Here is a 21741-nt window from a genome sequence, read left to right as displayed (position 1 = left end):
CACTTTTTTTCTTGAGTGTCTCTAAAGTGGCTCCTTTACCCTAACTCGTTGTTCGTTATTTTCTCAAGCTACTAAGTAGAGCAACCCTTTACAAAAACAAAAGTAATCACCCTTCAGCATTGAAAGCTGCTCCATGGCCTTGCTAAAGAGTTTAAATAGTATAAATATATATAGCACTAAGTGTTGTGACTTTTTGACAAAAATGAAAGTCAAAACTAAGTCTTTTCATTTTCTGCCATCATAGTACTCGGTAGTTACTCTTCATTTTTACATTTCAAACCAAATGCCTTCTGACTTACCTTGCATTTTTGGCCTGCCCAAAGGGCTAAGGCCATAGTGGTGTATTCCCTTTTTTCTTAGTGAAAAATGTCATATAGTAAAATAAAAAATGAAAATGTTTGATTGGTGGATGTAGGAGTGAACACTCATGAGAAGGGTAAGAGTGAAAGTGAGTCAAGAATTTTTTCAATATTATATTATTGAATGTGCTCAAAATTAGAGTCTGGCTTCTCTTTTCTCGTGCAAATTCCATGCCCAAGTGTCTGGTTTGTAAAAAGTATAAAGGTTTTGGGACCTGGGTGATAGGTTTCTTAAGTTCGTGAATTGTGCACACTTAAGATAGAGATAATGCGACTCTCAAAGATTTTTTCTTTGGAGTGCCTCGGGACTAACTGCTGCCGCCCTCCATCTTTCGAGTGGGAAACAGTCTGCCGCCCTCCTCGGGACTAACTGCTACCTCCTTCCATCATTAATCTTTAATCGCCTGTTGAGGTGCACTCTCTCATGTGTAACCCCTACGGACTCTACTGTCAACTCTTCAAAACCAAGAGAGAGAGAGAGAGAGAGAGAGAGAGAGAGAGAGAGAGAGAGAGAGAGAGAGAGTCTCAATGACCTCTCGTAGCCAAGAGGCAAAGACCACTGTCGTGCGCGGGCACGCGCGCACGCACACACACACACACACACACACACACACACACACACACACACACACACACACAGAGTCCCCCTCTTCTATGCCTGCAGAAAGACAAGCTCGTGTGTGGCTTTTCCCTTTTCGCGTGAAAATGCCCGTATCTCTGCCTATAGCAGACGTCGCGTAGAGAGAGAGAGAGAGAGAGAGAGAGAGAGAGAGAGAGAGAGAGAGAGAGAGAGAGAGAGAGAGAGAGAGAGAGAGAGAGAGAGAGAGAGAGAGAGAGAGAGAGAGAGAGAGGATGATCTCTACAGATGTCACAACTATAGCTATGCATGCAGGAGCACTAGACAATATGGCGGTAAATGGTCCGCGAGGGGGTCTGAGCAGGAATGATCCATAGCTGAAGGCGTACTATAATGATTGTTAAATTTATCAGCATGAGAGAAGCTGAACCACTTGCTATCGATACTAGGTGCAGTAGCTGTAGTAGTACCCTGCATTTCTAGCTGCATCAGACTCACTTCTTTAATGTTGTGCAGGCAGCTGACCTCGATCTTATACTCTGCGAGCATGCCTGATGAGGATTCACGCAAGGGCTGAGCCTGCAAATTCTATAACAGGCAGTACCTATAACCTAATTGTTGTTTACAACAATGGATTATAGTGCAGCTGCCTTCAACTTCCAGGTTATATTCTCTCGAGTCTTTGTGCAGTCTACATTTCTAGAAAGGGGGGACCTGGGCCTCAGCCAGAGCTGCCTGCTAATTCTACTAGTTTGTTGGTGTTGATGCTACTGATCCTATATAGCCATCCCTGTACGAGTGATGTCGCCCCTGCCTTGCAGTTATTATTAGGACCTACTACATCCAAGGGATCAATTTTCTGATTGCCCTTCTTTTCCCTGCTTAAAAGTCCTCTCTAACCCTTCTATTCTCTCTCTCACGGCTGTGCTTCTGTATCTCTCACATGATAGCTCAGAATCTACACATTCTCATGCACTTTTCGCCCAGACGTCTATGAAGGTAAAGGTCGTTAACCATTTGTACCATGTAGTGGTTGATGAACACACGCCCACTTTTAGAGTTGCTTAAAAATTTGAATCATTCTGAATTTTCTCATGACCGATGCTTGTAGGCAAGCTTCTTGATTTTATCACTTGTTAGTATTAGAGATTATTTTGCAGGCCACGTGATTTTATCACTTTTTTTGCTTCTTGTTACATTTCAAACAAATTGTTTCTTAAGGTTCTTGAAATGAAGGAGAGAGTGACACATGGATGCCCTCTCCCACCTTGAAAATTTTAAGTTCAATTATATATAGTATAGATGATTGCTTGAGTTCTCATAAAATGGTGTAGACATTGGATAGTATGTAGCTCCTATTTTATCACAATGGAGTCTTCTATATACACTTGTATCTAATTGACCTTACTGGGAATGGCAAGTAGGGATGGCCCAATACCCCAATGTATTCCTAATGAATTCAAAAAAATTAAAAGGTATTGCTAATTCAAAGATTCCCTCAACAAAAAAAAAAACGATGCGCTAGTCTATAGCATGCAGCAACGAGCGCAATGACGAAGCACATATATTTGCAGCAATATCAGTTGGACTTGAGGAGGACGAGAGAGAGAGAGAGAGAGAGAGAGAGAGGGGACACTTTAAACGGAAGAAAATGTTAAAGGAAACATAAAAGAGAAGAGAAACACAAATATACCATTGTGAAACCAACCACCTCTTTATATGGACACAAAAGGTCTTTTGACTTTCCACTTTCAGGTGTCTTTTCATTTCTTAAACTCACTTTTTACTTAAGCACTTAATATGTTTCAAAATAATTTTTATTTTTTCAAGATTGGTTAAAGAGCTGCATCGTGAATGGTTGACCCTCTATACCCATTACGAAATAATCAAATTCAAGGATTCTCCCCTTTATACACTCTATACAAAAATCATGTGACTATGTTTTGCTCTCTCTGCCCCCCCCCCCCCCCCCCCCCCCCCCTCTCTTCATGACTAAATAACATGGATGGGGGGTAAGGGGATCCACGGTGCACAATTCGGGCATGGATCCCGGGGGACCCCACGACAATTAGATGGCCTTAAAAACTAAACTTTGACACTCACTAAACTTGGACAAGGGGCCAGTCCAAGTTTACTCCCTATACGATTAAACCAAGGTGCCACTTTTTCAAACACACGTGTGTCGGCTTGGTGATTAGCACACATGTCAAAAGTCGTTGGAACATTGGATCATGGGTTCGAGCCCGGGTTCCACAAGGGCGCCCTTCATTCTTGTAGTGCCATGCTTACCTCCAAATTCAGGCTCGCACTCCGTCGTTGATCCCCTTACTCCACCCCGCCGCCTGTAGGTGCGTGTCACTTAGTGCCATGGTAGTTCCACAATTGTGCTCGCTCAAAATTGTTCCCTCTACCTATCATGGTTGTAGATTGTGCTCAACTTGTGACCAATTACCACACTAATATTATTCTTATGGTCATTGCTACATGCAAATATGACTGTTTGGGACGGGTGTCTAACGTCACTCCTATCTTATTGCAGACACAACGAGAACCACGAATATATAATTTTTAATCCATGGGACAAAGCTGAATCGACTAGTACATAGAGGCTACAAGAGGTTATCAATCTCTTGGAAAACAACAAACAACTCACATCTAACTCAAGCTACACTCAAATGACCGAAATCACCAAAAGCTAATCACTCATCGACAAACAAATCACATCCGTTACAGCATCAAATGACATCTAAACGTCACGAAACTTCTAGGACATGTTTATAAGACCTAAGCACACATGCTTATGGTCTCAATTTTCACTTTAGGTTAAGTGTAAAAATCACGATTATCAACAACAATGAGTTTTTGACCTAGTCGTTTTCGACCCAGAATGCATATAAATGCTTAGCAATGATGCCTCGATACACCACCTATACTTAGTTTTTGATTTTAAAGCTTAAATTCCTACTTATGATGAAATTAAGCAGCGGGTCGGCAACACCAAAAGCTACAAAATACCGTTAAATGCTCACGTCAATACGTAGAGCTCTTACCTGCGGTTGCAATGTAACAGATGCGACTGCAATGTGACAACCGAGGAGGGAGTAGGAAGCGCAAGAAGGAGAGAAGTGAGCGCCATTAGCTCACGCTGTGTTTCTATTATCCAAAACTTAATCAAAATTTTACAAAGTTGGCTTTTATACCTTACCCAAGGTCTAATTTGTAATGTCCGACGTCCAAGACCTTTGAGACTCCACACTTATTGTATCTGCAACTTAGGTACACTAATTGACCTATGCTTTACATTTTGGAACTCTTATTGAGCCTGTAACACGTTACAATTATCACAATGGCTAAATAAATCAGGAAATTACAATACATGGCCATTTTGGAAAAATGTGAAAAGTGTGTAACTCCAATCTTCACTACTTCTTCATATTCATCTTCGATGTGAATTCATAAGGCTTTGATCTTTAGCAACTCTTGTTAACTGACGTCGTCTCAGTTAGCATTCCCCCTTTTCAATTTTAGTGCCCATCCTCGGACACTGCTGAGAAGTGTCCGTGGAGGTTGTGGAAGGTTTTTTATTGGTTATTGATGGGCTGATTATCTTCATTTGTCGTTGAATTTGTTGATGAGGTTCAATTTGCTGCAACATCTTTATTGGTCTGAATATGTCTAATGTGAGAGATGATGTTGCATTTGTCCATTGTAATAGCATAATGATGAGGCTGCTGTTTATTTATACAAAGTATGTGCAAGAGAAGTAAAATGATGAGGATCTAAATTCGGATCTAATACCTGGATGACCAAAGGGAAAAAACCTAGTGGAAAAAAAGTGCCTTTGGGATACGCACATTATTGGAGTACTTATTAGCATGGAAAATATTAGTAAAGTACTCAAGGGATTATTTGCTGATAGATATGGGATTAAAAAGGAGCAAATATGAAAGGATCGCATGATGGAACATTTGTTGCCTATTGTAGTTCACTCAAGGTGCATAGGTAGAAGCAAAAAAGAGTGTCTAATGCATATGTCCAATGATGAGACATCCTATATATGCATACACAGAAATGCATGGAAAACAATATGCTGTGCAAGAAAGATTTTGAGGGGTTCTTCAGAAAGATGGTGTAGTCATAAAAGCATATGACATGGCTTTGCAAGCTGGCACCCCTTTAAGAATGGTTTTCGTCATCGAGGATATGTGCTCTCATTTTATTGTGCATTGTGCGTGAGTGTTGGACTTTACAACACTCCACCATTTGTAAGTTAATAGACTTCGACTCTTATGCTCATCTCATCCAGCATGAGCGACATGTCTTAGATATGCTCAACTCTTCCAGCTTGATTATAAGCCTAATAACTATGACTCTTAGCACAGAGTTTAATATGACTTGAAGCTTTGGGATGCTTTGATTATTTTATGGCTCAGCAACCCGACTTTGACTATACCAAAGAGTGTTTTTTGCACCCTGGCGACTTGACTTTTTACATTCTTGTGCTTACTATAAACATTTCTTCACGTAAAAGTAAGATTGAATCCTCAAAAAGAGGATTAGTAAAGGACCAAGTAGGCATTGAAGGTTTCTTTTGCCATACCTGTTTTATCTTCTTCAAATTTTGCATTCGCGTTGATTGGGTTGTCCTTCTTTGACTATTAAGACTCCATTATTTGTTTGATTCTAGGCCTATTGATAGGAGTCTTTAATGTTGTTGTAGACCTTTGTTGGCTGTAGGCATTTGGCTTCTGACTAGGAGCATTGGAAGACTTAGGAACCCAAATCTCTTGATGACCTTTGTATCTCTTTTGTTGACTTTGACTCGTTCTAGGTCTTGCTGAGTTCTTGAGATCTTCATGCAGGTCTGGTGTAGTTGCAGTTGGATTATGGCTGAGTGGTAGCCAAATCTTTGTATAACCTGTGTAGAATCTTTGTCCAAGAGGAAGGTCCTTTGAGATCCGTCTCTGTTTAGTATCCTCTTGAGAGTTGTGGTAGACTTTAGCATCTTTCGATGTTGTTCTATTCTCTACGTGCTTCTTAGGTATCTTAGGATATTGTCGAAGTTGATACCTTGTGGGCCTTCTTTCTTGGGAGGGACTTGAAGTTACTTCATATGCTCTAACATTTGGTTTTGGCACCCATATCTGTCTGTTACCTCCATAGTACTCCTGTTCTTTTAAGCTCCATTGTGATGCTATCCATCCCATGTGTTTGTCTTTCTGTGTTGATTTCCCATCTTTAATACAAACTCGATCATTGACCCTAAACTGCTTGAAACAAACACTTTCTTGACTTTCCTTTTCTTTCTTGTGTACTTTGGCTAATATATCCTTGCTTTTCTGGGTGTCTCCTTCGATGTTTCAGTTGGGTCAGCAATTGACTTGAAATTTTGAAAGCCCAACTTGCTTGAAGAAGTTGATCCATGAGGGTTCTTTGATGTTGAGGTATATGTTGTCACACCTTTGCTAATCGGTGGAAGGTACACTTTAGCTTTACCTTTGTCTGCAAGATTTGTCTTTGATTCTTGTGACTTTTGCAACTGTGAATCTAGCATTAATGGTATTTGTAATTGTTGCTTGCTATCTCTTGGAGAAGAGAGTATTAGCATTGTATCTTCTTTGTAGGCCTTGTGTTGGTCTAGCCACTGATGTCCAAGGATGACATATGCATGCACATCTTTTGAAGACTTTACCTGAAACTTTACCTGCTCTTCATGTTTTTGGATGCTAAGGGTAGCAACCATTTCTTTTTGAACTGTATGCAAACCTAGCATTGTTTTGTTATTATGTTTGCATGGAGTAATCTCTAGAATGCTCTGAATGTTGTCTGCAGCCATATTGTACTTTGCTTTATTATCCAGTAGAACATTGCATCTGACACTTGCTCCTTTTGTACTGCTGAGAACTATAGCTATTCTCATTGTTGGCTCTATTGAAGATTTATGTCCTGCTTTTGTCAAGGTCTCATCTTGATCTAAATGTGTCTCTATGGAGGGTAGCTTGAGACTTTCTTTTCCAATCTGACTCACAACAACTGATTCAGTTGGCAATGTATGATTAATCTTTGGACTTCCTATTGTTTCTTCCTGGTTGTCTGCAACCTCGTTCTTCTTAACTTTTGGCTTTGGTGGCATTCTCTGCTCAATAGCTATCGTGGTTGTTCTTTGTTTTTTTTAATCTGCAATTGCTATTGCCTGATTTGCTTAAAGCTCTTCTTAAGTTTTGATTGATGGAGATGAATCATCTACAATAAGATCTTCCATTTGAATTGTGCTTGAGGACTTTGTGCTGTCGTCCGCGGGTGGCCAGTCTTGGTCTTCATTCTTTGATGTCTGTGATGACTCCGTCATGTTTAAATTCTGCATCTCTAACATCTTCTGGGTCATTGGCATTCCCATTATGATGTCTTCTGACATATCTTTTGCTGTGACCACGCGGAATTGAGCTATGATTATCTGTGAACTTACTCCAATGGTGGTGGAGATGATTCCCCAACATTTTGCTCGTTTGTCGTTTTTTGCACTTTTAAGCTTGTTTTGCCAAGTATTCAACTTGTTAAGGTCTCTGGACAAGTTTCACCGAGTTTAACAAAATTTGTTCAAGTTATCAACTGTTTACCGTCCGCCGCAGACTCTGATTCCAAGAATCTGGCTTAAGTCTCAATTTTGTGATTCAAATTTCACCAAATTTGATTCGTGGAGTCTACTTGATATGCTTGACCTTGTGGTATACTCAAATGTGCAAAATTGTCCAATTTTGTAGCAGAAGTAAATAATTGCGATTATTTACTACTTAGATTTTTTTGCAACTTTTTGCCAAAATGTTGATACAAACTCGTTAAGCAACTCAACTTAAGCTCCCTAACCAAGTATCATCAAGTTTGGACAATTTTTTTTCAAATGGTCATCAGTTTTGTATCTGCAATCTAACTTTGCAAATTTGGCCACAATTTTCAATCCAATGATCCAAATCTTACCAAATTTGGTTTGTGGGCTTAATACAACATGCTAAAACTAGAGGTATGATGACTTGATAAAAAAAGTTGAAAAATGAGACAAAAGTAAATAATCGTGATATAAGCCTATGAATCAAGTTTCATTGAGTTTAAGCAAAGTTTTCTCAATTTACACTCGTGTTCGCGAAAGTCAGTACAAAATTCACTTTTTATCCAGTTTTGGGTCAGTTTGGTGATCCAAATTCTCTGAGCCTTTACAAAAGTTGTTTGGACACATGCATAGAGTCTCTGGTATTAACATTGTTCACTTTTTTGAAACTTTTCACTGGACAACCTTTTCATGAGCTATTTCAAGCCTCTGAGTCATGTCAAAACTTAATTTGGCCTAAAATATCGAGAAAAAGTAAATAATCTGAGTTTTTGCAAACTCTTGAAATTTTTACCTCATTGTGTCCTTGAGCTTACCCACTGGTTCACACAACTTTTAAAGCATACTCTCTAATCGGATTGAGTGGTTGACAGTCTTCTGGTGCTATTTCTAATCGTAGACCTGAAATTCTTCAACTTCACATAACAACTGACAATTGATTCTTTTGAAGAGAGCAATGTTTTGAAATCCACTTCGGATTCTACTTACCCTACTCCTACGTTCTACTGCAATGTGGTTGTGGAAAGTGTCCACAAACACTCGTTTTCTTGTTTTTTATGGTTTTCTAAACCTCGATCTTAAGACTTGTCTTGTCCATCAATCATTCTCAAAATCCTAATCTAATTCTACGATTCTACAATTCTACTTCCATGCAACCTCTACACACCAAAAGACGACAATCTTAAGCTATGTGGTTTTAAAAAGAAAGTTTTGACTCTAGGAGATCTTAGAGGAAGTTAAAGGATAACTTCACAAAACGCTCGTGTTTTTTCCTAGTTCAGGTCTCTTCGATCCCCGGCAGTGGCGCCAAATGTCGGACGGGTGTCTAACCTCACTCCTATCTTATTGCAGACATAGCGAGGACCACGAATATAATTGTCAATCCATGGGTCGAAGCTGACTCGATAAGTGCATAGAGACTACAAGAGGTTCTCAATCTCTTGGAAAACAACAAACACTCGCATCTAACTCAAGCTACACTCAAATGACCGAAATCTCCAAAAGCTAATCGCTCATCGGCAAACAAATCACATCCGTTACAACATCAAAAGACATCCAAACGTCACGAAACTTCTAGGACATGTTTATAAGACCTAAGCACACATGCTAATGGTCTCAAATCTCACTTTAGGTCAAGTGCAAAAATTGCGATTATTAACAGCAGTGAGTTTTTGACCTAGTCGTTTTCGACCCAGAATGCATATAAATGCTTAGCAATGATGCCCCAATACCCTGCCTATACTTAGTTTTTGATTTTAGAGCTTAAATTCCTACTTATGATGAAATTAGACCGCGGGTCATGGCGACGCCAAAAGCTACAAAATATCATGAAATGCTTACGTCAATGCGTAGAGCTCTTACCTGCTCTATCTCTCTCTCTCTCTTTCTGTTTATCTCTCTCTTTCTTCCTCTCTTTCTCTCCACGGACACAACATTAGGTTGGAAAGCTTTCAACGACACAATATCTCAGAATGGAAGCATGCATGTCAATGTGCATAGTAATCCCTTGAATAAGGAGCTGCTATGAAGCAATGGTGAGCAAGAAGCATAATAAAGAAGCTCTTCTTCAAAGTACTTTAGAGAAGTGAGAGCACTCTCGCACTACGCAAACCACAAAACGGTGGCTTCACTTACGACCATAGCTCTCTAGGTAGTTTACACAAGGTAATGGCCAATCAAGACGAGATTATAACCCGATGGTTCTGATCTCTGTGCACCTCTAGACCAAGGTGTGCGGGGATCAGACATGGCTAGAGAATTTGAGGTAGTTTACAATGTGATCTATAGTTTCTTGATTGCACGAATCGAGTGGAGACGGGGAAGACGACCATCGATGCATTATCCGGTGGGTCTTGAGAGCCTACCAACATTCATAAGTTTAAGATGATTGCACAACTACTTGGAAAGCGCACAACAGCACGGTGAACAGGTGACTGAGGAGGAGTGGGAGTGCCTTCTCTCTCGCTCTCTCTCTCTCTCTCTCTCTCTCTCACACACACACACACACACAGAGGTAATAGACACCATTGTAACCTTTTTCTATCAAGCTAGAGTTTCACCAACAACATATAATGTTCATGTTGGGGTATAAAGCCCAATGTGGTCGCCCAAATAAGTGGGCGGGCCGCCAGGTATGTACACATATTCTTTTGTAAAAACCTAATAAGAACTCACTATGCTCTACACATCACAGTAGAGCGAGTTCACCATATCGTCGTGCTCTTCTTCTCGCACTCTCTCTCGCGTCGCACTTCCGCTCGTACTCCTTCAACTGGTATCAGAACTCAGATCGAGGCTCGGGGTAGCACTGCAGGAGGCTAGAGTCACCAACTCAGATTGGAGTGAAATTCTGAGGTCAGCTCGGCCACCGTTCGGCTTTGACAAAGGTCTGCGCAGGCCATTTTCGACTACGTGGTCTCGACGGATGTAGATCCAACTCTGCAAATTTGGGGTTTTTGGCCTACGACCGCAGGTGCTGAGGATATCGACACTCCCAGAGTGTTGATTTGTGGCTGTCTACACATCGAAGGACGGCTCACAGTTCTTGGAGGCGTGTCACATACGACACGGGCGCATCTACACACAGACTGTAGGCAACATTCACTAGTTCATCAGGTAGCTTGTGTTTGCTGCTTGATATTCCAGATTTCATCCTGACATTGCAGGTACTTCCACATGGGATGTATTGTCAGAGATGATGTATGTTTGTTGAGGGTTTGCTGGCTGTGAGTCACGCAGCAAACAACCGCCGCAGCGGTTACAACATATAGTGGGAAATTTGTGGATGTATGACTTTGTGGGAAGTCTATGTACTGTCAAATTTACTACAGCCTTTGTTGAGGGTTGAGTGAGGTTTTATTGAGCTAGTGGATTCTCGAATGTTGAGATCCTTTCGGTGATACAGGTCTTGGAGCGATCCCTCGAGCACCCTTAGATAGGCAGCTAGGATGTATTGACTGTGAGTTAGACAGTTGGGATTGCATCTTTGCTTTACTGCCGTTGAGGCATTGTCACAGTCTATGCTTACATGACAGTGAGAGACAGTACAGGTGCAGGACAGGTTTACCCGCAGCTTATAGTGTCAGAGAGACAGTGTTTTTTGAGCTGTTTTTTGAGTACACCAGAGCCATTTTACAAAGGAGACTCTGCCGAAATTTATGCAGAATCTGAAGCTTTCTTGGTTCATTTGACAGGTTGATATTGGTTCAGAGGTCAGTTTACAGGGGAAACTCTGCCGAATTTTTCCCAGGAAAGTAAACCACTATGAAGCGTAGCTATGGCTAGATCACCGGACACTGCTCTTTACAATATCAAGAAGCTAGATGGAACCAATTTCCCATTGTGGAAGAAGCAGATTTGGCACGTGTTGGTACAAAAGAAGCAGATAAAACCTATAAAGCTCAAGGGGATAAAACCAGAAGATATGGACGAAGATGAATGGAGCGAAATGGATGAATTGGCACTTTCTACCATTATGCTGACTTTGGCAGAAAGCGTTTACTTCAATGTAGCAGACGAGATGTCGGCTTATCTAGCATGGTTAAAGCTGAGTGGTCTTTATGAGAAGCAGAGTGCAGCTTCACAGGTATACTGGCTTAAGAAGCTTGTTGACTTGAAGATGAAAGAAGGGACACCTATGTCCAATCATCTGAATGAATTCAACACAATCTACAGTCAGTTGTCAGCTCAAGGTGTCAAGTTTGATGAACCTGTTAGAGCTATGTTCTTGTTGATCACATTGCCGGAAATTTGGGACACTTTTCGCACAGCTTTGAGTAATTCTGCAGCTCCAGATGGTTTGAACATAGCAGGTGTAGAAGGAAGTCTGCTTACTGAAGAAACCAATAGAAAGACAATGGACAAAGGCAAAGGAACAGCCTTAGTTGTCAGGGGAAGGACCAAAGAAAAGTACAAAGGTGGAAAGAGGAATCAGTCTCATAACAAGTCCCGCAGTGCTAAAGGCAAGAGTGACATAGAATGCTACCATTGTGGCAATAGGGGTCACATGAAAAGAGACTGCAGAGAATGGAAAGCAGAAAAAGGCAAAGAGAAAGCTGAAGACCATGGTGAGAAGAACAAGTCCTCAGTGAAGATTCAAGAAATAAATGTGACAAACACTGTTGCAGAGGATGACAGTCTAGTGTCAGGAGACATCTACTTCTTGAAGAATACAACATCTGATGGAAATGCACTGAGTGACTGGATTATAGACTCAGGGGCATCACTTCATGTGTCTCCAAACAAGGAGTGGTTTACCTCTTATGTGACCACTAAAGATCATGTTCGGCTAGGCAATGGGCAGACATGTGAGATCTTAGGTGTTGGACATGTTTAGTTGAAGTTTCAGAATGGCTCTTCTTTCACGCTGAAGAATGTGAGACATGTTCCCGCAATTACAAAGAGCTTGATCAGCACAGGTTTACTTGATGATGCTGGCTACGTCACCATTTTTGGACAGAACATGTGGAAGATATCCAAGGGTTCTATGACAGTAGCACATGGAGTAAAGTCTGGAGGACTTTACATGATTTATGTATCAAATGTCTCTAAAAATGTAATCAATGTAACCGAGCAGCCGAACGTTTCTTTGTGGCATATCCGGTTAGGACATATGTCCAAGAAGGGAATGGAAATCTTGTCTCGTTCTGGTTATTTGCCTGGATTTTCATTTAATGATTTTGAATTCTGTGAACATTGTCTCTATGGTAAGCAAACACAACAGCCACATAAGCATAGAAGCAGTAGAAGAGATACACAGTTGGCACTTGTTCATAGTGATTTGTGTGGACCTATGCCTAACCTATCTCTAGGGGGAGCTTCTTACTTTATGACATTTATAGATGATTACTCGAGGAAAGTATAGGTTTACTTTCTCAAGCACAAGGATGAAGCGTTTAGTGTTTTCAAAACGTTTGTGACACTTGTGGAGAATCAGAGTGGAAGGAAGCTTAAATGCTTACGCACTGACAATGGTGGAGAGTATGTTTCAAAGGCCTTTCAGGACTTTTGTGAGTCAAAAGGTATAAAACGTGAACTTACTGCTCCTTACAATCCTCAAAATGGTGTTGCTAAGAGGATGAATAGGACCATACAAGAGAAGGTTGTCTAATGCACAGCTACCAGATGGGTTTTGGGCTGAAGCTGTATCAATAACTATTCATCTTGTAAATAGATCTCCTAGCAAGGTTTTGCAGAAGGATTCAGTGTCAGAGATGGTATGGTCAAGCAAAATGCCCTCATACAAGCATCTCAGAGTCTTTGGCTGTGAGGCATATACTCACGTTCCAAAGGAATTTAGGAACAAACTTGAGCCAAAGAGTAGAAAGTGCATCTTTCTAGGCTATGGTAATTCTGGTCAGATGGGGTACAGACTTTGGGATCCCAAATCCAGAAAGGTTGTCCGCAGCAATGATGTTCACTTTAATGACTCCAAATATCATTCTAAACCAGAGAGGGTTGAGGAGATTAGAAGAGTTGTCTTCCAAGAAGATGGACCTGCACGTGCAAGACAAAATGTCAGGGCTCAAGAGGAGCAAGGACAGGATAGAGTGGAACCACAGGTTGTGGCTGAGCCTCAGCCACCTATTGTGCGTAGATTTGGACGTGTCACGCGACCTCCTGATAGGTTTGTTCCATCTATGAACTATGTCATGTTGATTGATTGCAATGAGCCTTCATGTTACAAGGAAGCAGTGCAAATGAAGGACTTCGGGAATTGGCAATTGGCAATTGGCCATGCAGTCAGAGATGACAGATCGGCATAAAAACAAGACATGGAAGCTAGTTAAATTACCACAGGGCAAAAAGGCTTTTCCTTGTAAATGGGTTTACAGGTATAAGATCACTGCTCATGATAGTCAGCCAAAGTACAAAGCAAGGCTTGTTGCCAAGGGCTTTAAGCAAGAACAAGGCATTGAATTTGATGAAGTCTTCTCTCCGGTGGTCAAGATGACTACATTGAGATGCTTTCTTGCATTGGTTGCCATATTAGATTTGGTGTTGCACCAAATGGATGTCAAGACAGCGTTCTTGCATGGTGATTTAGATGTGGAAATTTACATGCAGCAGCGATTGGGTATGCCAGTTGTCAAAGAGTCTTTATGGCTTAAAACAATCACCGAGGGCATGGTACCATAAATTCCACAAGTTTATGCTTTCTCAAGGCTACAAACATAGTGAGTTCGATCACTGTCTATATACAAAGAAGGCTAAGGATGGCAGTTGGCTGATCCTTATTTTGTATGTGGATGACATGTTGATTGCTGGCAAACACTTGGAAGAAATTTCAGCTTTGAAGTCAAAGATGGCAAAATCGTTTGACATGAAAGACATGGGTGAGGCAAGTCATATACTTGGTATGCGCATTGAGAGAGATAGATCAAAGAATTTGATTTGGTTATCTCAAACAGAGTATATTGACAAGGTTTTGCAACGTTTCAATATGGAGAAGGGAAAGGCACTGAGTGTTCCATTGCCACCATATGTGAAACTTAGCAAACAAGATTGTCCTGTGTCTGAGGAAGAACAGACTGAAATGGATAAGATTCCATATGCGTCTGCAGTGGGTAGTTTGATGTATGCAATGATTGCTACTCGCCCAGACATTGCATTTGCAGTGGGAGTAGTAAGTAGATACATGTCAAACCCAGGCAAGAAACATTGGGAGGCAATGAAAGGAATATTGAGATACCTGAAAGCTACAAAGAGTATGCGTATATGCTACGGGAGTCAAGAGCTAAGTGTAAAGGGTTTTACAGACTCAGATTATGCAGGTGACTTAGACAACCGAAGGTCTACGTCAGCGTATGTCTTTACATTGGCTGGTGGAGCAGTATCATGGCGTTCTAGATTACAAGATTGTGTTACTCAGTCTACTACAGAGGCTGAATATGTTGCAGCATCAGAGGCATGCAAAGAATCAATTTGGCTTAATCGACTAGTAATAGATTTGGGAATCAAAGAAGAGATGCCTGTGTTATATTGTGATAGTCAAAGTGCTATACAATTGGCTCGCAATCCAGTTTATCACTCAAAGACAAAGCATGTGGATGTGAAGTATCATTTCATCAGGGAAATGCTTGAGGATAAGCAACTTCAGCTTGTCAAAGTTCACACCACAGAAAATCCTGCTGATCTACTTACAAAAGGACTTCCCTCAGAGAGCTTTGCGCATTTTCGCAAGCAGTTAGGTGTAGGGTAGTACATCACTTCTCTACATCTCTTGTATATTAGCTTGTATAGTAGCTTCTCTCACACTTAAAGTACCACATTGGACTTTAAGTGGGAGGTTGTTGGGGTATAAAGCCCAATGTGGTCGCACAGGTAAGTGGGCGGGCCACCAGGTATGTACACATATTCTTTTGTAAAAACCTAATAAGAACTCACTATGCTCTACACATCACAGTACAGCGAGTTCACCATATCATCGTGCTCTTCTTCTCGTACTCTCTCGCGTCGCACTTCCACTCGTACTCCTTCAGTTCATTGTTGATATATACCGTTGCTTTGTAATGTTCACAACTTGCAGTCTTCTTGTAAGGAGCCTTTGAAAACAGTTACCTTGAAGTCTCTCTTACCTATGTTCTCTCTTTGTTTCCGAAATCCATAGCATATAACCGCATATGAACTTTTTATCACCTTTTTACCAGCCTAGTTGTACAAGCCTAGTTGAAAGAACACCAAAGAGATGACAGTTTACAAAGAGTCAAAGTTTGTTCTCCCCAAAGTAGACTAAAGGCTTTATAGAAATCCTTGCAAGGGCTTTGAAGAAAAGATGAAGCGTGAGCCACTCTAGCTTGGAGCTCATGAGCATACCCAGGATGACAAAATCTCTCTGGCTCTTTGTTTCTCGTGGGACACCTACATGCAAACTACAGTTTTACACATTTCATATGTTTAAAGGCTTTTGTTTCCTTCGGCTCAAAACATACTAGAGTCGTTTTTATCGGAACATGCTTGCCTACCTACAGGGGCGTTTTAAATTTTCATTACCCCCCTATTTCACTCTCCCCTAAATGTTGACATGAGTAAAGGCGATTAAATTTTTGCCTAAATGGACTCCAAAAAAACATGAGAACCATTTTTTAAAGCAAGTTATTGCCATTGCACCACCTTTTCTACACAAATGATTGCTTGAGGTGTCATCAGATGTTGATACGGTGTTGTAGACATTCGATAGGATGTAGCTCCGATTTTCTCACAATGGAGACTTCTACATACACTTGTATCTAATTGACCCTACTAGCAATGGCAAGTAGAAATGCCCAATAGCCCAATGTATTCCTAATAAATTAAAAAGAATTAAAAGGTATTGCTAATTCAAAGATTCCATCAACAAAAAAAAAAACAATGCGCTAATCTATAGCATGCAGCAACGAGCGAAATGACGAAGCACATATATTTGCAACAATATCGGTTGGACGTGAGGAGGACGGCCACAACACACACACACACACAAAGGACACTTTAAAGAGAAAAAAATACTAAAGGAAAAATAAACGAGAAGAGAAACACAAATATACCAATGTGAAACTCACCACCTCTTTATTTGGGTACAAAAGGTCTTTTGACTTTTCACTTTCAAGTGTCTTTTCATCTCCTAAACTCCCTTTTCACTTAAGCACTTAACATGTTTCAAAAGAATTTTTATTTTTCAAAGATTGGTAAAGAGCCATATCATGAATGGTTGATCCTCTATATCCACTAGTAAAACGGCGCCGCCGAAGACGGCATGGCCCATCTTACCCTCAAACCCTTTGTAGATCAAGAAAAGTACTCTCTCTCTCTCTCTCTCTCTCACACACACACACACACACACACACACACACACACACGTGCGCAACTTGAAGCACTCGCACAAAGTAAATTTGAACGCTGCCCATCATCAGTTCTATCCATAAATTCCCTCTCTCTCACTTGCCGGTTGCCTCTCTTAACACTCACCCGCTCCGGTCGTTAAAAATTGTCCCACTCACCAAATGCTCCTAAGAGCGCCACATGTCAAGGGGTAGGAATCCCCCTCTCTATATCTCTTTTTCTCCTCTCTCTCTCTCTCTCTCTCAGTAAATTTGAACGCCGCCCATCATTAGTTCTATCCATAAATTCCCTCTCTCACACTTGCCGGTTGCGACTCTCTCTCTCTCTCTCTCTCTCTCTCTCTCTCTCTCCCCTTCCTTCCTTTTGAATTTCGGAGTCCAGAGTCGACAGTCGCCTACACTAAATGGTCAAGCCTCAGGACTCGGTTTAGTTCACTCATCTCTCTCTCTCTCTCTCTCTCTCTCTCTCTACGTGTGTCAATTACTAGATTGTTGCACGTCAATGAGACCCTACGGCATGGCTCGAGCAGGCATATTCAAAGCAGCCCAACAGTATGGCTCGAGACGCTACCACCTCTCTCTCTCTCTCTCTCGTCTGTTGTGTCGTCGGAGCTGCAGGGTGCACTGATCAAAGGAAGGAGCTCTTGCCATGTGTCTAGGGGGGGGGGATTTCTCCATTTTGTTTGGACATTCTCCATTCCCCCTTTGGAATTCTATCTAATGATATTATACCTGTACCTCTTTTTAATTTTACAGTCTTTGAGTGCCACCAAAGATGTGCATTATCTTGCCCGTAGAATAGCACCCAACCTAGAGCTCATTAAAAAAAAAGGAGTGTTTAAAGGCCTCTCTCTCTCTCTCTCTCTCTCTCTCTCTCTTTGTTTGTGTGTGTGTGTGTGTGTGTGTAGATCTATGAGATGTCTTGGGATAGTTCTTATGATGTTAAAAGTCTCTTCTTCTTCTTCTCCTCCTGCCACCCCCCTCTGTCCCTCCCTCCCCCTCACTCCTCATATAGATCTTTGAGGTCTCTTGGATTGTTCCTACGAAGTTAGAACTTCTCTCTCTCTCTCTCTCTCTCTCTCTCTCTCTCTCTCTCTCTCTCTCTCTCTCTCTCTCTCTCTCTGTGTGCCGGCTTGGCTGCAATGGAATCGCGCTCGACTGATCAAAGTATACTACAATGCTTTATGAAGCTTGTAGCATGAGTTATCAAAGCCGCGCTCTCCCTAGAAACAATGTTGATCAACATGACCAACATGCTCCTACCTCGACCTTTGCAGCTATTAAGGCCGCTCCCCTCGATCGACCATTTCGTAACAAGCTACTAGTTGTGCGATCTCTTGTAATTTTCCATGATCTCTTTCATATTATTGACCTATCTTGATCCAATCAATTCCGCCCTACTATTTAGAGAGAGAGAGAGAGAGAGAGAGAGAGAGAAAGAGAGAGAGAGAGAGAGAGAAAGAGAGAGAGAGAGAGAGGAGAAGAAGAAGAAGAAGAAGAAGAAGAAAGTTTTAACGTCGTAGGAAACTATCCCAAGAGCGAGCAGAGAGAGAGAGAGAGAGAGAGAGAGAGAGAGAGAGAGAGAGAGAGAGAGAGAGAGAGAGAGAGAGGAGGGGGGGGGGGGGGGTGCGAGTCAATGCGACCCTACGGCATGGCTCGAGCAGTCGTATTCAAAGCGGCCAAACAATATGGCTCAAGACGCCGCCACACCTCTCTCTCTCTCTCTCTCTCTCTCTCTCTCTCTCTCTCTCTCTCTCTCTCTCTCTCTCTCTCTCAGTGCAGCCGTTTTTTGACCTAGTAGACAGCAGTCCACTCTTTTGATCATAACTTCTTCATCCGAACTCCGATTTGGGTGCTCTATAGCCTCAATCGAAGAGCACGAAGTCCTCTACGCATTGATGTAAAGACAGAAATTTTCAGAGTTATGAAAGGCGTTTCTGTAGCAGCATTTCCGAAGTGAACAGGTTCAACAAAATTGATTCTCATCTCCTATTTTACATACAATGTCTTCCGGCACTCGCAAGGGTTCTTCTTCTTCAACAAGGTCCACAACCATGGTGGAAAATGATCCAAAATCTCCTAAGTATGGAGATAGCAACACAACCACCCAACCAACGACATCGGAAACCATGATCATGGCGTACTTGGTATCATTGCAAGAGACCGTAAACAAACAAGGCGAAGACTTACGAGCACTTGCAATGGAGAATGGCGCACTAAGGGTACTTGTGGTTGAGAATGAGAATCTCAAGAGGACACTTGAGATGCAAACAACACGTTTGATGCAACTTGAAGAGGAAGTCAAGGAATGTAAACGCTCTCTTGTGGACTTGAATGCTTTGAAGGAGCGGATGAGCAAAGTAGAGCATGACCATGTATTGAAAGAGGAGAAATTTGACACTATGAGCCGGGATGTATGCGACATGAAAAATGTATGCACAAACAAGTCTTGGGCTGATGTATGTGGTAGCAATGTGGTTTCTAATTCCTCACTCATGCAAGCTATGGTTCAAACAAAGAATGTTGAGAATGTGGATGTGGAGGAGTTGAAGGAACGGGAGCGACGTTCCAAGAACATTGTTATTCGTGGAATTCCCGAAGACAAGTTAGAGACACCTCCTTCTCTTGCCATTGTTATTGAAGATTTCTTCAAAACCCACTTTGGCATGTCCGGAGTTATGGTATATGGAGCACATAGAGTGGGGAAGCAAGGAGCTCCTCGCTCGGGAGAACGGCCAATTGTATGCACCATGCCGGATGAGACCAAGCGAAAGATTATCCTTGATAATAGTTGGATCTATTTGAGGGATACAAAATGTTTTGTATGTGAAGATCGCACTATTAAGCAACAAAATATGCGTCGCAAGGCATATGAGGAAAAGAATAATAAAAACAAGGAGATCTCTCATGAAGAAAATGTGCCCAAGGAGGAGGCAAGTCTCTCAAGCAAATAGGGATGCGTGACCTATGAGACCGAGTTACAATTGAAAATATGCTTTTGGAATTGTAATGGATACTCATGGAATGCGGGGGTTGGCATTGATGAACTAACAAGCAAAGCCGATGTTGTACTTCTCGTTGAAACTTGGGAGCATGATACACAAAGGATTAACGGCTTGGAGGATTACAATGTACATTCATTGATGTGGTCAAAGAATCTCAAGCAACGAAGAGGACAAGGAGGGTTAGCATGTATGGTTAAGAAAGGATTGGAAGATTTTGTATCAATTGTGAAAGATGACAAGTACAAACGTTATGTATGGCTGAAAATTATGACACCAAAAAGAGCACCCATTTTTGTAGCCGGTTGCTACATTCCTCATCATGATTCTCCCTTTTATGCTTGCATGGATAGAGATCAACCATTTTCTGATTTGGAAGAGGACATTGCTTATTTCAAAGGTGAAGGTGATGTTATTGTATTTGGGGATATGAATGCTCGCACAAAAACATTGCAACATGATACTCAACAATTTGATATGCCATACATTTCAAGGGAGTTGGAGGAAGTTCACTTGTATGATCGTACTTCAATGGATGAGAAAGAGCCGGATCACTATGGAAAGTTACTTTTACACATGTGTAATAGCACGGGTATGCTCATTGCCAATGGTGTATCTTTGTGGAGTGGAACCAATGGATTTACATGTAGAAGACATAATGGGGATAGTGTGATTGACTATATGCTACTCTCTGAAGCCATCATGTATCGCATAAAGAGTTTTATGTTTGGTCAATGGACCCCGGAATCCGACCATCGCACCTTATGTATTGACCTTTCATGTGGAGAAGCAACTAAGCATGATAATCTCAACCAAAGGAAAGAGAAGTTATCACTATGTATGGATTTCAAACGGGCACCAATGTACATTGAAATGGTTGAGCAAAAATTATGGATGACAAAGCTTCAATGTGATGCACCATTGGAAACTAAATGGGAAGCTTTCAAGAAAGCTATTTGTTCTTGTGCGGAAGAATGCTTTGCCATAAAGCATCTCCATGGTATCCACAAAGATAGATCACGCAAAAGGTGGTTTGATAAAGAATGTCAAGATGCTCGAAAGTCCTTGATAAAGCTTGATGCAACTATGGACAAAGACAACTATCAAAGTCATTTGCGTACATACAAGGCATTGATTCAAAAGAAGAGAAGAAGATGGGAAGTAAAGCAACAAGAATTTCAAGTCCAAGAAAAGGCACATGCATGTGGAAGATTTTGGAGAAACTTGAGAGGCAAGCGGGTTGAGAATTTTGGTAACTTGAGTCTAGTGGATATGTACACACATTGTAGGCAATTATATGAGCAAGAAAATACTGAAAAAATGCCATTTTATGGTTCACTCCCATGTATGCCGTCTTTTTTTACTATTGAGGATGTATGCGGTGGGCTTGAAAAGTTGGCCACTCGCAAAGCAGGAGATCTTCAAGGTATCAAGCCAGAGATGATCAAATGGACGGGAGATTTTACCCATGAGTGGATGTGTGATATGTTCAACCTTGCACTTCAACATGGTATGCCTTATGATTGGAGTACTAATTGGGTTAAGCCTTTGCATAAAGGAGGGGATGTAAAGAATGTAAGCAACTACCGGACTATAATGATTGGGTCTATTATGGCAAAGTTGTTTGGGTGCATAATGGAGATGAAATTGAGTGATTGGGCTGAAGAGAATGACAAGCGTGCAAAGGGACAAGCGGGTTTTCGTCGATGCCATAGCACCATTGATCATCTTGTCACTCTTCGTGTTCTCATGGAGGAAAGTCGGTTGAAAGGCAAGCGATTGTATTGTTGTTTTGTGGACTTTAAGAAAGCCTTTGATATGATTCCACGTAACAATTTGTGGAGAAGGATGGAAGAACTCCAAGTGCCAAGTGAGTTTATGCTTG

At 41.4% G+C, this 21741-nt stretch overlaps 1 long non-coding RNA gene across 7 annotated transcripts in view; it reads right to left on the bottom strand.

The window, feature by feature from the left end:
* LOC147458667 (uncharacterized) overlaps nucleotides 1–21741 on the bottom strand; it is a 96752-nt gene that overhangs the window by 6169 nt on the left and 68842 nt on the right. Inside the window, exon 3 of one of the 7 annotated variants that reach the window (XR_015187787.1) lies at nucleotides 2939–3278. The exons of 5 other annotated variants lie outside the window; for them this stretch is intronic. This is a non-coding gene — a long non-coding RNA (uncharacterized LOC147458667). Of the gene's footprint in view, nucleotides 1–2938; nucleotides 3279–15826; nucleotides 15899–21741 lie in introns of those variants that run through there. One more of the 7 variants, XR_015187776.1, reaches the window with a different exon arrangement.

The sequence above is a fragment of the Adiantum capillus-veneris genome, chromosome 4 (genome assembly GCF_014529385.1).
Source record: "Adiantum capillus-veneris isolate H3 chromosome 4, ASM1452938v2, whole genome shotgun sequence".
Classification (NCBI taxonomy): domain Eukaryota; kingdom Viridiplantae; phylum Streptophyta; class Polypodiopsida; order Polypodiales; family Pteridaceae; genus Adiantum; species Adiantum capillus-veneris.
This window is presented reverse-complemented; position numbering and strand designations above follow the sequence as displayed.